This window comes from Pongo pygmaeus, chromosome 18 (genome assembly GCF_028885625.2).
Source record: "Pongo pygmaeus isolate AG05252 chromosome 18, NHGRI_mPonPyg2-v2.0_pri, whole genome shotgun sequence".
NCBI classification, from domain to species: Eukaryota; Metazoa; Chordata; class Mammalia; order Primates; family Hominidae; genus Pongo; species Pongo pygmaeus.
In genome coordinates this window covers 74,616,754-74,633,772 of record NC_072391.2, presented here as the reverse complement: position 1 = coordinate 74,633,772, position 17,019 = coordinate 74,616,754, and the positions used below count along the sequence as shown (strand labels likewise).

Sequence of the window (17,019 nt, the reverse complement as noted above, 5' to 3'; positions counted from 1 at the left end):
AGCTGAGATCATTCCACTGCACTCCAGCTTGGGCAACAGAACAAGACACTGTCTCAGGAAAAACAAACAAACAAACAAAAACACCTTATCTGAATTGATTTGGTATGGAGAGGTTAGATTTAAATATTTTAATAACTATATCTGAAATGTTGAGATTTTAAAAAAAGAAATCTGAAGCAGAAATGGTATCAGAAGAAGAGCTGATGAACTGGGTGTTAGATAGTGTAGCTTACTATATACGTTTCTCTTCTTGTCTAAATTTTTGTCATATTTCACAGTAATGCCAGGTAGAATATAAAGTGTTAAATTAGTACAATCTTCACTGCTATAGGCAGTAGAAATGCCCCATAAGTTGGGTGTTAGCCAGGGTTTTCTATAACGTACATTGGTTTTTATGGCTTTTCCATTCAAAACCTTCAGACATTCCCCACTGTACAGACGTTCAAACACTATCCTCAGAGGTGGTCTGCCCTAACTTTGTACTCTTAGAGAATTTTGCATATTCCCCTATTCAGTCAGTATGATTTGAGTGTCATGCCAGTACCATCTGAGTTCTAAAGGCACAAAATCAAATACAACATCAACTCTGCTTTGCCAGGGATTTATATTACAGGGAAAGAGAGAGAAACTAGAGAAATAATTGTTTTCTTGATATGTGCTGTGAATGGTATGGAAGCCTACGAGGGGGCTATGTAAATCAGAATGATGAATTGGGAAAAGGATATAATATATCTGATTAATTGGATGTGTTTAGCTCCAGAAGTAGAGGAGTTTCTTAAATGTAGACATTGAAGTCTTGCTTGTTTTTATATCTCCCTTAGCACCATACATGTTGCTTTATTTTTAGTTGATTAATACCAAAAACATTTACAAAGCTCCTACCAGCTGCCAAACAATGGACATAGGGAAGTCGGCAGAACAGACACGAAGTCCCAGCCTTTAAGGAGCTGATAGGAGGGATGAACAATAAACACAGAAGAAAACAGCTGCGTGTGGCACTGTCATGTCATGATAAGGGCTGTTATGGGCAAAAAAAGGCTGACTGAGAAAATGACAAGGTTGGCTTTGTTTCGTTTGATAGGATGCTTTGAACAGGTGGCCTTTGAAGCATCCTATTGAAACAAAGCCAACCTTGTTTTCTCGGTCAGCTTTTTGGGCCAGGCACGGTGGCTCACGTTATAATCCCAGCACTTTGGGAGGTCAAGGTGGGTGGATCACGATGTCAGGAGTTCAAGACCAGCCTGACCAAGATGGTGAAACCCTGTCTCTACTAAAATCACAAAAATTAGCCAGGCGTGGTGGTGGGTGCCTGTAATCCCAGCTACTTGGGAGGCTGAGGAAGATAATTGCTTGAACCTAGGAGGTAGAGGTTGCAGTGAGCTGAGATTGCGCCACTGCAATCCAGCCTGGGTGACAGAGGGAGACTCTGTCTCCAACAACAACAATAACAACAACGAAAGAGGTCGCCTTTGGACAAAAACCTACATGAAGTGAGATATCTAGGGGAAGAGCATTCTAGGCACAGGAAACAGCAAATGAAAAAATACTGAGATGGAAACTTGGCTTTTTTATAGAACAGCAATGGACCGAATGTAGCTGGAATTCAGTTAAAAGAAAAAATAAGAGGTAGAAGATGCTAGAGAAGCTACTAGATGCTGCATTTGGATTGGACTGGGCTGCAAAGTGGCTTGAAATCCATATCTCTTGGTCAAGAATTCATCTTGTAGTGATAGAGCATGATGGTGAATGACCTGTTAAAAGCGATGCTTTGGAAAAAAACAACTTTGGAGCAAGGGAGAAGAGAGATTGTCAACAGGGAGAGCAGATAGGAGACCACTGCTTAGTCTAGGCTTGGGGCAATACATGACCAGACTGGAATGAGAACACAGGAAGGACAGAGAGAGGAGCTCAAGAGATTAGTTGTTCGTTGCAATTTGTCAGTATTCTTAACTGCATAATGCCGCATTCCATAGGATGTCAGTTTGGAGCAAAGAAGGATTGGAGGAGGGGAACACAAAATTGGATCACGAAATTCACATTAAAACACACAACTTACATGGATATGAGGTAGGATCTTCTCCTCCCAGACATTCAAGCCCCTGCTTCCCAAGGATGCTGACGTGTGAAGAGGAGTGTTATTAGCAGACACAGCAGCAAAGCCTGGAATGATCCAGGGGGAAGGTTGGCTGCATGTTCCCATGTGAACTTCATGGAAAGTCTGGTTTCCATTAAATCGAGACATGCTAGCTGTTGTCTTGGTCATTCACAGTTCACCAACAGCCTTTGTGGCAGTCATGTGTTTTCCAAATGATACCCTTAAGCTTCCTTTGAAATGATCACATTCATAAGCATGGAGCAAAGAGGATTATGAGGCACAAGGGTGTCAAGCAGCTTTCCTTCATCTTCCCTAGATTGAGAAAGTCTTCATGACCAAACCACTTGTAAAGGTCATGCAGCTTCGGTATCTGTCCTTTTAACTGGTAGTTAGGGGCCGGGTGTGGTGGCTCACGCCTGTAATCCTAATCCCAGCACTTTGGGAGGCCAAGGCGGGCGGATCACGAGGTCAGGAGATCGAGACCATCCCATCCTGGCTAACATGGTGAAACCCCGTCTCTACTAAAAATACAAAAAATTAGCCAGGAGTGGTGGCGGGCACCTGTAGTCCCAGCTACTCAGGAGGCTGAGGCAGGAGAATGGCGTGAACCAGGGCAGCGGAGCTTGCAGTGAGCGGAGATTGCGCCACTGCACTCCAGCCTGGGTGACAGAGCAAGACAATGTCTCAGAAAAAAAAAAAAAAAAAAAAGATTAAGAGATCACCTTTAAAAAAAAACACACAAAACAAAAACTGGTTGTTAGTGTGTATTTGGCTATCTCAGGGGCTGGGAAGATATGATATCTTTTATTATTGTGGATATGTCTCTCCCAAGTATATGTGGAGTATCTCCGGCATTCAGGATGTGGCGTGGCTGTTGCAAGGCAGAGTAGTCCAGTTCTGCCCTGAAAGTATGTAGAATATACCCCATAAGAGAGAGAATAAGAGTATTGCAGGGTGAAATCTGAACTAGATTGGTGATGACCAGTAAGGACACATTCCAGAGAACAATTGAGCCAGGTATGTCTGGATCCATGGGGGAAGCTTTCTCAGTGTCTCCGCTAAACACAGGACTTTCTTTTTTCATATCTTTTGGTGTGAAAATTGAGAGGACTCTGATTTATTTGTTTATTATTTATTTTTTTGAGACGGAGTCTCGCTCTGTCACCCAGGGTGGACTGCAGTGGCATAATCTCGGCTCACTGCAACCTCCGCCTCCCGGGTTCAAGTGATTCCCCTGCCTCAGCCTCCTGAGTAGCTGGGATTACAGGCGCGCACCACTACAGCTGGCTAATTTTTGTATTTTTAGTAGAGACGAGGTTTCACCAGGTTGGTCAGGCTGGTCTCGAACTTCTGACTTCGTGATCCACCCACCGCGGCCTCCCAAAGTGCTGGGATTACAGGCGTGAGCCATCCCACCCAGCCAACTCTCTGATTTTAATGCCACTTAACCTCAGCCCTCACTTCTGAGAATGACCTGAGTTTACTTGCATCTCTTTGTTTTTCTGGTCCTTTTGAAGCGGGGAAAGGAACAGCAGGTAGTTGGCAGGAGGCTAGGACCTACTGCCATTATGCCAGCCCAAAACTGCTTTGTTCTTAAAGAGTCATACCTTCAGAGTCCAGCATTTCAGCTGTCCCCCAACCCCCACCCTCTCAGGAATCTTTCCTGAATCTGAACAGACTGTGTGTTTTTTAAGACTGTGGGCAGGCCATGGAATCAGACAGCCCCCTGATATAGAAGGGTTAATAAAGTACCCATCAAATACAGCTGCAAGGCCAGGTGTGGTGACTCACGCCTGTAATCCCAGCTCTTTTGGAGGCCAAGGCAGGCGGATTACCTCAGCTCAGGAGTTCGAGACCAGCCTGACTAACATGGTGAAACCGCGTCTCTACTAAAAATACAAAAATTCAGCAGGCATGATGGCAGCACTTGTAATCCCAGCTACTCCGGGAGCTGAGGCAGGGAGGATTGCTTGAACCCAGGAAGTGGAGGTTGCAGTGAGCTGAGATCGTGTCACTGTACTCTAGCGTGGGTGACAGAGCAAGACCCTGTCTCAATAAATAAAATATAAAATTAAAACAACAAAAAACAAATAGAGCTGCAGTGAGAGTCAGTTGAAATTCTGCAGATAAAATGCTATGTGCAGTGTCTGGTGCATAGGAAACACTGACCCCGAGATGGGTATGTTAAAGGAAGGCAGGGGGAGGGACAGCATTAGGAGATATACCTAATGTTAAATGACGAGTTAATGGGTGTAGCACACCAACATGGCACATGTATACATATGCAACTAACCTGCACGTTGTGCACATGTACCCTAAAACTTAAAGTATAATAAAAAAAAAAAGGCAGGGAGAATAAGAAGGAAAAGGGACTTACCAACATCTGTTGATTATTATTAAACCACTGAGATTAATTTATAAATGCTGAAACGTAGGTTATGGCTGCTTATAAACTATATGCATTTTAACATTTTTACCTTTAATTTTTTAATTAATATTAAAATGTATGCAATAGATGTTAAGAATGTCAACCATTTGGTATTAGTACATAGAGCTTAAAAAGAGTTTCTTAGAGGTACATACTCTATTGAGAATGGGCACAGGCATAACTTGGACAGAATCTGCTTATACTTTCCAAACCAATACGGAGTTTTGAATACAGCCATGATGCTGTATTCTGGTCTCATGAGATATGAGCTGTTGAAGTCATTAAGTGTTTATTTCAGTAGAAATTATAATTAGCTAAATCAATTTTCATCAATATGTTATTTAATATCTACTAAGAGCTGCTAGTATGACATTTACATCCGTACAGACGGTTATAGTTGAAGGGCTTTGAAGACAGAGACTGAATCTGTTAATCTTTGTGTCAGGAGCATAAACCACTGCATATAGTCAAAGTCATTTTAGTTAACGTTGTTCTGGAGCCCCAATGGGTTAGTGAGTAAAGTGAAAGGATAATTCATTTTTGAGCCTATTGGTGTATTTGAAGTAGCTGAACATCCCAGGTGAGGGAAGAGAAGAAAGCCAAGCATTTCTGAGGACCTCGGCAGCAAGATTTTTGGAACCTTTTTTCTAGTCTATCATTATCAGCATGACTCAGAAAGTCACAGAGACTGAGAGTGCATGGACACTACCTGCCAAGCTTGGAGATCAGGATTACTTTCACAAATCAGCTTTGCCCAGTGATGCAGCTGCATGAACCACGGGTGGAGAGGACTCAGTGAGCATCTGTGGAGTGACCTTGAAGTGCTCAGGTGTTCACTGGAAGGGGTGGGCCTTTACCTGTCTCATCTTAAACAGATAGGGCCAGACATGGTGGCTCACACCTTTAATGCCAGCACTTTGAGAGGCCGAGGTGGATGGATTACTTGAGGTCAGGAGTTTGAGACCACCCTGGCCAATATGGTAAAACCCCGTCTCTACCAAAAAATACAAAATATTAGCCAGGTGTGGTGGCACGCACCTGTAGTTCCAGCTACTCAGGAGGCTGAGGTGGGAGAATCGCTTGAACCTGGGAGGAGGTGGAGGTTGCAGTGAGCCGAAATAGCTCCACTGTACTCCAGCCTAGGTGACAAAGTGAGACTTTGTCTCAAAAAGTAATAAAAATAAACAGATGGCCAGCATATAAGGTGACAACTCTAGTCCATAGTCACAGTCTATTCTGCCACATTCTCCATAAAGTCTACTTTGCTTTGTTCTCTCAGCAATAACCATTCATTTACTCTTTAAGGCCTGTAACAAGCATTCTTCTCCCCATGATGCTAGCCAAACCAAAAAGAGATTGTTGCTGCTTTTCAGTGGAGCAGGAGGAGAAGAGTTTGAGCCTTCAGAATGGACGAAGGCTGGAGTTAAACATTTGAACTGGTAAAACTTATGGTGGTGAAGTTAATAGGCCCAAGAAGGGGCCTCATGAGAGAGGCAGCCTCATACTTTCCTTGCCATTGGTCACTTTTCTTTCCCATCCCCACCAAAACACACCAACCGGTCAAAACTAAAACCTAGAGTCCTTGGGTTGATCATCTCTCCAAGGTAGAAAAATTTATGGTTTCTCTTCTGTCTTTAAATATCTTCAGTTACTTTTGCAAGAATTTCATCAATATGTGTCTTTTCAGGTCTTCGAACCTTGCGTAGTTCTTTCATTGTTTTTCTCAATAAACTGAAAGAATATTTATGCTGCTTCCCAGAATTTCAAGTCCAATTGAAGGGGAAAGTTATAATATAAACACACTGTTAGAAAAAGGCCAGACTTCTCTTTGTTCCCTCAAATAGTCAAATGTAATAATTATAATGATAATAAATATGTATTGAGTGTTATCTATGTGCCGAACACTATTTTTAGCACTTTTATTTATTTTTGTTCTATTTTTATTTTTTTGAGACACAGTTTCACTCTGTCACCCAGGCTGGAGTGCAGTGGTGTGATCTGGGCTCACTGCAACCTCCGTCACCTGGGTTCAAGTGATTCTCCTGCCTCAACTTCCCAAGTAGCTGGGATTACAGGCACGCACCACCTTGCTTGGGTAATTTTTGTATTTTTAGTAGAGTCAAGGTTTCGCCATTTTGGCTAGGCTAGTCTTGAACTCCTGACATCCAAGTGATCTGCCTGCCTCAGCCTCCCAACGTGGTGGGATTAAAGGTGTGAGCCAGCGCGCCCAGCCTGTTTTTAGCACTTTAAAAGTATTAAGTCATTTAATCCTCTAAAAATTATCTAAGTAAAGGGCTTTTTTTTTTCTCTTTTTTTTTGAGACAAGGCCTCACTCTATCACCCAAGCTGGACAGCAGTGGTGCAATCATAGCTCACTGCAGCCTCAACCTCTTAGGCTAATGCTATTATCCTACCTCAACCTCCTGAGTAGCTGGGACTATAGCGCATGCCACCACACACACCTGGCTAATATTTTATTTTAGTAGAGATGGATCTTGCGATGTTTCCCATGCTAATAAACCCCTGGGCTCGAGTGATCCTCCTGCCTTAGACTCACAAAGTGCTGGGATTGCAGGCATGTGCTATAACACCTGGCCCATTGCTGCTAAATAAAATCCTAAACATCCTTATACCAATGGTTTTCCTCAAAGAGTTTCTCAGCATTTTCTTTACTTAGTCTTTAATTTTTCTGGTGTTTCTTTCCCTCCTTCCTCACCCCAACCCCTGGACCATGAATTTCTATTTCATATTGATTATACTTTAAGTCTTTCTCTTATTCTGAACTGAGATTTCTCATTTGGGGGTATTCTCATACATGTTGGGCAACAAATCAATGACTTACTCTTTAGTGTTCTTGTTTATATTTAAAAAAATTTTTAAAGAATGTGACATCTTGACTGAGGTAAGAGCATTTTTTAGTTGTTGCAGATAGATTCAAAATTAAAAAGTGAAAAATAACTTGATTATTGATGACCACAAATAGTCTTTGCTAGTATTTTTCCAGGCAGCCTACTGGGGCTACTTTGTTCTATCTGTCAATTAGCCTTTACTAAAAATAAAAACAGAATAATGATACTGCCCATGGGGCTGTTTTTATTATTTTTTCAAATATTTCTTTAAGATATGCTTATATCATTCTATTTGAAGTTCTGGCTCTATTGTTACAAACATTATTTGTTCATTAGGTCTTTTAAATTTTGATTAATAGGTATAAATACTGGGATACAGATCACGTAAGACATGGTCCCTGCCTTCAGGAAGCTTATTTATAGCTTCCTAATTTTCCTTGATCTTTAAAGCTCTTCACACTGAACTATTAAAAATTAATTGTGCACTCATCCTAACACTAAATTTATCAGTTACATCTGGAGGCTGCAGTCTCCCTTTTTCTGTTAAATCTAAAGCCTGTGATGGAATTGAAATATGACCAATGAGGAGTATATTTTAAAGGAAACTTTAGGGAAAATGCATAAAGTGTGATTTATACCTGGCATGAGTCCTTTAAGAATTATTTTGGCCCTTGAGGCCGGATGAGGTGGCTCATGCCTGTAATCCCAGACCTTCGGGAGGCTGAGGCAGGTGGATCACTTGAAGTCAGGAGTTCAAGACCAGCCTGGCCAATGTGATGAAACCTCATCTCTACTAAAAATACAAACCCTAGCCGGGAGTGGTGGTGGGCGCTTGTAATCCCAGCTACTCAGGAGGCTGAGGCAGAAGAATTGCTTGAACCTGGGAGACGGAGGTTGCAGTGAGCTGAGATTGCCCCACTGCACTCCAGCCTGGGTGTTGCAGGGAGACCCTGTCTCAAAAAAAAAAAAAAAAAAGATTTAGGCCCTTGAAATCTAAAATAGAAAACACCTGTTCACAAATAAAACATATTTATTTTTATCTTATTTTAAAGAATAAAACATTATTTAAATAGAATATTGACTCTGGGTCAGAATCAATTTAATTTTTAAGCTTTAGCAGCTAAGTCACATAACAGAATTTCTGTATCTTCTGGAAAAGACAAAACACAATGCAGGAAGAAGCAATGTGAGTTGACTCTGCAGCACACAGAGTCCAGTAGGGGGCGCAATCCAGTCCTTTCCCTCGGCTTGACTCTTGTCTCTTGAGGGAAAGGGGTTCCCTGGGTGGAGAGTTGGGGGCAGCTCTTCCACCACCATCAGCCTTCGGCAGCCACATCTAAGTGGACTTGGGGCCTGATATGGTTTGGCTCTGTGTCCCCACCCAAATCTCATGTGGATTTGTAATTCCCGGTGTTGGAGGAAGGGTGGGAGGTGATTGGGTCTTAGGGGTGGATTTCCCCCTTGCTGTTCTCATGATGGTGAGTTTGCATGAGATCTGGTTGTTTAAAAGTGTGTAGCACGTACCCCTTCACTCTCTCTTCCTCCTGCTCCAGCCATGTAAGATGTGTCTGCGGCCGGGTGCAGTGGCTCATGCCTGTAATCCCAGCACTTTGGGAGTCTGAGGCGGGTGGATCACCTGAGATCGGGAGTTCAAGACCAGCCTGATCAACATGGAGAAACCCCGTCTCCACTAAAAATACAAAATTAGCCGGGCGTGGTGGCGCATGACTGTAATCCCAGCTACTCAGGAGATTGAGGCAGGAGAATCGCTTGAACCCGGAGGCGGCAGTTCCAGTGAGCCGAGATCGTGCCATTGCACTCCAAACTGGGCAACAAGAGGGAAACTCCGTCTCCAAAAAACAAACAAACAAACAAACAAAAAAAACAAAAAGAAAAAAACGTAAAACCCTTTGCCTTCTGCCGTGATTGGAAGTTTTGAAAGTTTCCTGAGGCTTCCAGCCATGCTTCTTGTACAGCCTGTGAAAACATGAGCCAATTATACCTCTTTTCTTTATAAATACCCAATTCTCAGGTAGTTCTTTATAGCAGTGCGAGAACGGATGAATCTAGGCCTTTCCTGTCCTCTATTGTAGGAGGAGTCTAAGGGCGTCCCTAGTCCATCCCCTTCTTAGCAGGCCACTGGGTCTCTGCTTTCCTCCTGTTCTCCCCACCCCTTCCGCTCCTTAGCTCTGAGATGTGAGTCTCTCAGTTCCATCTAGACTTCCCCATCATGGACCAGGAGAGGACTTCCGGTCTCACAAGAAACGCCTCTCCTCAGAAAAGTGTTCAGTTACCTCCCTCTCTAAAATTAGCTTCCCCGCTCCTCTCACCTCTTCTATTATTTTCTCTCATAGAACTTTGCTCTTTTTCTTCATATTTATTTTTTTGAAAGGGACTCTTGCTCTGTCATCCAGGCTGGAGTGCGGTGGTGCGATTTTTTGTATTTTTAGTAAAGATGGGTTTTCCTGCCTGTAATTCCAGCACTTTGGGAGACTGAGGTGGGCGGATCCCCTGAGGTCAGGAGTTCGGGATCAGCCTGACCAACGTGGTGAAACCCCGTCTTTTTCTTCACACTTTATACAGAGGAATAATATTTCATTCCCATTTGTGATATTTGCTGGTTTAGTCCCTGGTTCCCCCATTGAATTGGAAGCCACGGGAGACCACAGATCTGTCTCATTCACTGTTACTCAGCCAGAAGTTTGCTTGTGTTCGATATCTCAAAATGCTTCACACACTCCACAAATAAACAGATGGTTTCTTTTGGGTGTATTGGGTTTATATTTTTAAGCAATAAAATGTATTTATTTGGTTAGATTCCAAGGTTTTTTATCAAACTAAAGCAGAAAAATAATACTTTTCTTTTTTAATATCTAGCACTGTAAAATTCTTGTTTTGTTATAAAGAATTCTTCTAGATTTTTATCTGTGTCACCCTGAATAGGAAGATGACAGGCTATGTGAGACAAAGTGTTTGTCTCAATATAGGATGCCCATCGTTATTATTTTTTAAATTACTTTCTCAGTGTGGAAGTTTTCTCTATGCATTTGAGTTGTCTGCAGTTTGCATGTAACAGGGAGAAAATAGAAAGCTTCCAAACCAGTTAGTCCAGTTAAAGCACTTAAGTGGCTTAAGCCTTTGATATTAGTTGAGCCAAGTAAGGAAGTTAGCAAAGGCTGGAGGCCTTTCAGGGATAATTCACTTTTTTTTCCTTCTAGTCTGTGAGGGACTTTAAATGGTGTTTTTTGTCTGCCTGCAATTGGAAAGAGGTGAGGGCATGGGGAGGGTCCTGCTAAGAGAATGAGGGACCTGAATTCTGCCTGTGCTTCCTGTTGGGTTTTCCTCCAAGGGAGTTGTGAGGTTAGATTAAGATATTGCACTGAATGCTTATGGCGTCATGTCTGAAATATAGATGAGTTCATGTGCATTATAGTCTTGAAATTGTTACTTCCTATGTCTGGTTTCCTTCTCTGATATTGGCATGCCTTCAGCATCACCTCCACTCTGATAAAAGTCTGGGGATGAAGAAACAATTTTTTTTTTTTTTTTTTTTGAGATGGAGTCTCACTCTGTTGCCCAGGTTGGAATGTAGTGGTGCAATCTCAGTGCACTGCAAACTGCTCCTCCTGGGGTCAAGCGATTCTCCTGCCTCAGCCTCCTGAGTAGCTGGGATTACAGGCACCTGCCACCACGCCAGGCTAATTTTCATATTTTTAGTAGAGATGAGGTTTCACCATGTTGGCTAGGCTGGTCTGTAACTCCTGACCTCACGTGATCTGCCCTCCTTGGCCTCCCGAAGTGCTGGGATTACAGGTGTAAGCCACCACGCCCTGCCTAGAGAAACAAATATTTACTAGCTGATAACAAGTGGCATGCATCAGGGATACTCAGGTGGCCCCTGCTGTCACAGAGTGTACAACAAGACTGCCTATGAGGGATGGTGGGGAGAGGGTTGCATTTTGTTTGTTTCCTTATTGAAGATAAACATAAAGCCAGTAAACTGTGACCTGAGATTACTTGGAAGTGAGAGAGGATAATTTTCTTTATGTTATTTTTTTATTTCCATAGGTTTTTGGGGGACAGATGGTGTTTGGTTACATAAGTAAGTTCTTCAGTGGTGATTTGTGAGATTTTGGTGCACCCGTCACCACCTGAGCAGTATACACTGCACCCAATTTGTACACTTTTATCTCTCATCTCCAGTCCTACTCTTTATCCCAAGTCCTCATAATCCATTATATCATTCTTATGCCTTTGCATGAGAGAGGATAACTTTCTTTTCTTTTTTTCTTTTTTGAGGTGGGGTCTTGCTCTGCCGCCCAGGCTGGAGTGCGGTGGTGTGATCTCAGCTCACTGCAACCTCCGCCTCCTGTGTTCAAGCGATTGTCCTGCCTCAGCCTCCCGAGTAGCTGGGACTATATGCCTGGCTAGTTTTTGTATTTTTAGTAGAGATGGGGTTTCACTGTGTTAGCCAGGATGGTCTCAATCTCCTGACCTCAGCCTCCCAAAGTGCTGGGATTACAGGCATGAACCACCGCACCCGGCTGAGAGGATGATTTTCAATAGGGTCATGAGTATGGCTTGTCTGAGAAGATGGTGTTTAAATTGAGACATCAGCAATGAGCACCAGAAAGCCAAGTGAATTGACAGGAGAAGACTGTAGGAGAAAGAAAAAAAAATGTGTGAAAATGCCATCGTATCGAAGAACTTACTAGGTTCAAAAAGTGAAAGGAGCGTCCTGTTTAGAATGGTGTGAGAAGAGGAAGAGAGGACAGAAAGCTGGCAGGTTCTGCAGGGAGTTGATGATGCAGAGATTAGTGGGCCAGGAATTTGTGATTAATACCAGAGTGAATGGAAGAAGTTGATTAGTGCTGGACGAGGACTCTGGCTGATGTGGGGAAACCCTATTGGATAGGACAGGTGGGATTTGGGACGTTAATAGAAAGTGTCCAAATAAGAGATGTGAGCATCTACCAGCATGATGTGTGCTAGATCTGGAAGGGTGGGCTTCTCTGAGGTATATCCTGAAGATATGATGGCTGGAATTTCTAGGATTGTGAGATTTTACTTATCTTGCCTATTGATTCTCTTGTCCCATAATCTTCATAAGGCCACGGATGTGAACCATTTCATTTACTTGTGTACCACTCTTGTTTATGGCAATGCCTAGAACAGGACCAGGACTCAGGTGCCCAGCATGTGCTTGTGAATGAAGACTCTATCTTTGAGTTCAGGCTCTACACATCATGTCGATGCCACAGCTCCTGAGATGACTATCCCATGTTACCACAAATTACAAGATTTCATGATTTTAATGGCTGGATAGTATTCCATTGTGTATATACACCACATTTTCTTTATTTGTTTGTTGACAGACCCTTAGATTGATTCTGTGTCTTGGCTATTGTGACTAGTGCTGCAATAAACATTGGAGTGCAGATATCTCTTCAACATACTGAGTTCATTTCCTTTGAATAAATACCCAGTAGTGGGATTGCTGGATCATATGGTAGAACTACATTTAATTTTTAAAGGAACCTTCATACCATTTTCCATAATGGCTATACTAATTTACATTCCTGCCCACAATGTGTAACGGTTCCCATTTCTCCACATCCATACTAGCATTTATTGTCATTGTGATAATAGTCATTCTAATTGGGGTGAGGTAATATCTCACATGGTTTTGATTTGCATTTCCCTGAAAATTAGTGATGTTGAGCATTTTTTTCATATACCCCTGTTGGCCATGTGTATGTCTTTTGAGAAGTATTTATTTAAGATTTTTGGCCATCTTAAAAATCAGATTATTATTGTTATTTTTTGCTGATGAGTTGTTTGAGTTCCTTATGTATTCTGGATATTAACCCTTATCGGATACATAGTTCACAAATATTTTCTCCAATTCTGTGGGTTGTCTCTTCAGTCTGTTGATTGTTTCCTTTGTTGTACAGAGGCTTTTTAGTTTGATAAAATTCCATTTCTCTGTTTTCGCTTTTGTTGCCTGTGCTTTTGAGTTTTTCTCCAAAAAATCCTTGTCCAGACCTGTGTCATGAAATATTTTCCCTATGTTTTCTTCTAGTAGTTTCAGATATCTTACTTAAGTCTTGAATCCACTTTGAGTTGATGTCGACATATGGTGAGATGTAAGAGTCAAATTTCATTCTTCTGTATATGAACATCCAGTTTTTCCAGCATTATTTGTTGAGGAGACTGTCCTTTCCCCACTGTGTGTTTTTAGTGCATTTGTTAAAAATCAATTGGCTATAGATGAGTAGATTTATTTCAGGGTTCTCTTCTGTTCTGTTGTTCTGTGTGTCTATTTTATTCCTATGCCATATTTTTTTGGTTACTGTAGCTTTCTAGTATATTTTGAAGTTGAGTAATGTGATGTTTCCAGCTGTGTTCTTTTTTGCTCAAGATTGCATTTGCTCTTCAGGGTCTTTTTGTGGTTCCATATGAATATTAGGATTGTGTTTTTTTATTTTTTTCTTTCTTTTTTTTTATTGAGTCAGGGTCTTGCTCTATCACCCAGGCTGGAGTGCAGTAGAATGATTTTGGCTCACTGCAGCCTCCACTTTTCAGACTCAGGCAATCCTCCCACCTAACCCTTCCAAGAAGCTGGTACAAGAAGGCATGTACCACCACACCTGGCTAATATTTATAGTTTTTGTAGAGACAGGGTTTCACCATGTTGCCCAGGCTGATCTCAAATCCCAAAGTGCTGGGATTATAGGCATAAGCCACTGCATCCAGCCTTGTATAAACATTTTAAAAATATTCTTTCAATCCATGAACACAGAATATCTTCTTATTTATTTGCATCCTCTTCAATTTCTTTCATCAATGTTTTATAGTTTTCACTGTAGAGATCTTCCTCTCCTTGGTTAAATTTATACCAAATATATATATTTGGTAGCTATTGTAAATGGTATTGTTTTCTTGATTTTTTTTTTTTTTTTTTTTTGAGACAGAGTTTTGCTCTTACTTCCCAGGCTGAACTAGCAATGGCACGATCTCTGCTCACAGTAACCTCCGCCTCCTGAGTTCAAGCGATTCTCCTGCCTCAGCCTCCTGAGTAGTTGGGACTACAGATTCCCACCACCATGCCCGGCTAATTTTTGTATTTTTAGTAGAGACAGGGTTTCACCATGTTGGCCAGGCTGGTGTCAAACTCCTGACCTCAAGTGATCCACCCACCTCAGCCTCCCAAAGTGCTGGGATTACAGGTGTGAGCCACTGCACTTGGCCACTTTCTTGATTTCTTTTTCAGATAGCTCACTGTTGGTATATAGAAATGCTACTGATGTTTTGTGTTGATTTTTGCATCCTACAACTGTACTGTGTTCCTCTATTCTAATAGGTTTTTGATGGTTTCTTTAGAGTTTTCTATTTATAAGATCATGTTATCTGAAAACAGGGACAATTTGGCTTCTTCCTTTCTAAATTGAATGCCCTTTATTTCTTTCTCTTGCCTCATTGTTCTACCCAGGACTTCCAATACTATGTAGGATAGAACCGGTGAAAGTGGGCATCTTTGTCTTGTTCTGGATCTTAGAGCAAAGGCTTTCTTTCAACTTTTCCCCTTTCTGTAGGATGTTAGCTGGGAGTTTGTCATTATGGCCTTTATTTTGTTGAGATGCACTTCTTCTATACCTAATTTGTTGAGAGTTTTTATCATGAAGAGATGTTAAATTTTATCGAATGCTTTTTTTGCATCTTTTAAAATTATGTTTTTTGTTGTTGATTCTGTTAATGTGATATATCATGTTTGTTGATTAATGTATGTTAAACTATTGCAACACTGAGATGAATCCCACTCGATCATGGTGAATGATCTGTTTAATGTGCTGTTGAATTTGGTTTGCTAGTATTTTGTTGAGGATTCCCACATCTATGTTCATCAGGTATACTGACCTGTAGATTTCTTTTTTGTTCTTGTCTGATTTGGGTATCAGGGTGATGCAGGCCATGTAGAATGAGTTTGGAAAACTACCCCATCTTCAACTTGTTTTCAATAGTTTGCAAAGGATTCTTATTAGTTCTTCCTTAAATTTGGTAGAAATCATCAGGGAAGCCATTGGGCCCTGGGCTTTTCTTTGATGGGAGACTTTTTATTACAGATTCAATCTCCTTAACTCATTATTGGTTTGTTCAGATTTTCTGTTTCTTCATGATTCAGTTTTGGTGGGCTGTATTTGTCCAGGATTTCTCTATTCTTTCTAAGTTTTCAAATTAATTGGCGTTAACCACCTACATCCAAAATTAGATCCCAAAAATAACCCAACTTAATATTGCACATCAAGGAATTTGAAAAATAACAAACTAAACCCAAAATTAATTAAAGAAAAGAAATAATAAAGATCCAAGCAGTAATAAATGAAATATAGACTGAAAAAAGAATGTAAAAGGTTCATGAAACAAAAAGTTGGTTTTTTGAAAAGATAAAATTGACAAACCTTTAGCTTAGACTAAGAAAAAAAGATTAAAATAAAATCAGAAATGAAAAATGTGACATAACTGATACCGCAGAAATAAAAAGGATCCCATAAACATGTGAGGATATCAATAAAGCGCAGACTTTGATCCAGCAGGTTTGGGGTGAGGCCCACAATTCTGAATCCCACAGGTTCCTGGGTGAGGCTGAAGCTACTGGTCTGCAGACCACACTTTCCCCAGCAGGTTCTTGGGTATCAGGGAACTCTGATATCTAGAGAAGATAGAGTACAGCATTTCCTGAAAGAAAGACAAGAGTGCATCTTGGCTGCAAAATCAGGTACGAAGATGTACATACTGTGCCATCCACTTGGAAAGTGAGATTGTGATTGAATGGGCTTCCCAGGGTCTCCCCTTTCTTCTTGATTTGGTAAATATGTCTCTTCATTATAGCACCACTCATCAGATTCTCTAGACCCCCACTTAGAGATCACATCACTCATACCTTTCTCTGCCATCCTTGCTAATTTTTTTTAAAAAAATTGATTTAGCAACTGTGAATCAAGATGGGCTGGAATTGGTGGCTCACACCTGTAATCTGCGCATTTTAGGAAGCTGAGGTTGGAGGATCACTTGAAGCCAGGAGTTTGAGACCAGCCTGGGCAACGTAGACCCCATTTCTGAGCACAGTGGTGTGTACCTGTAGTCCCAGCTATTCAGGAGGCTGAGGCAGGAAAACTGCTTGAGCCCAGTAGGTCAAGGTTACAGTGAGCTACGATAGTGCTATTGTACTCCAACCTAAGGGACAGAATGAAACCTAATCTCAAAAAAAAAAAAAAAAAGAGAAAAATCAAGTATGAACCACTTGAGAATGAGTGGGGGTGTTTTTATATTCATCACTCTATACAGTGGTGAGCCTGGCATCTGCCAGATTATAAATGCAGATGCAGCAGGATGTCCATGGCTCAGCCCTTCAGGCACAATCATCAGGACTGGCAGTCCAATGGTTGTGAGTCCTGCCTCTGAAAGTAGAGAACTCTGAGTGCCCATGCTAGCTTTCCTACTTATTATCTTAGCTTCAGTTTTCTCCTTTGTAAATGGGGGTGATAATAATAGCAACTTGTTGGGCCAGGTGCGATGACTCATGCCTATAGTCCCAGCACTTTGGGAGGCCAAGAGTTCAAAACCAGCCTGGGCCACATAGACCCCAT

General features: G+C 41.5%; 1 protein-coding gene across 3 annotated transcripts in view; it reads left to right on the top strand.

The window, feature by feature from the left end:
• The window catches only part of ADAMTS18 (ADAM metallopeptidase with thrombospondin type 1 motif 18), a 152,965-nt gene that overhangs the window by 49,483 nt on the left and 86,463 nt on the right, over nt 1-17,019 (top strand). The window lies entirely within an intron of this gene.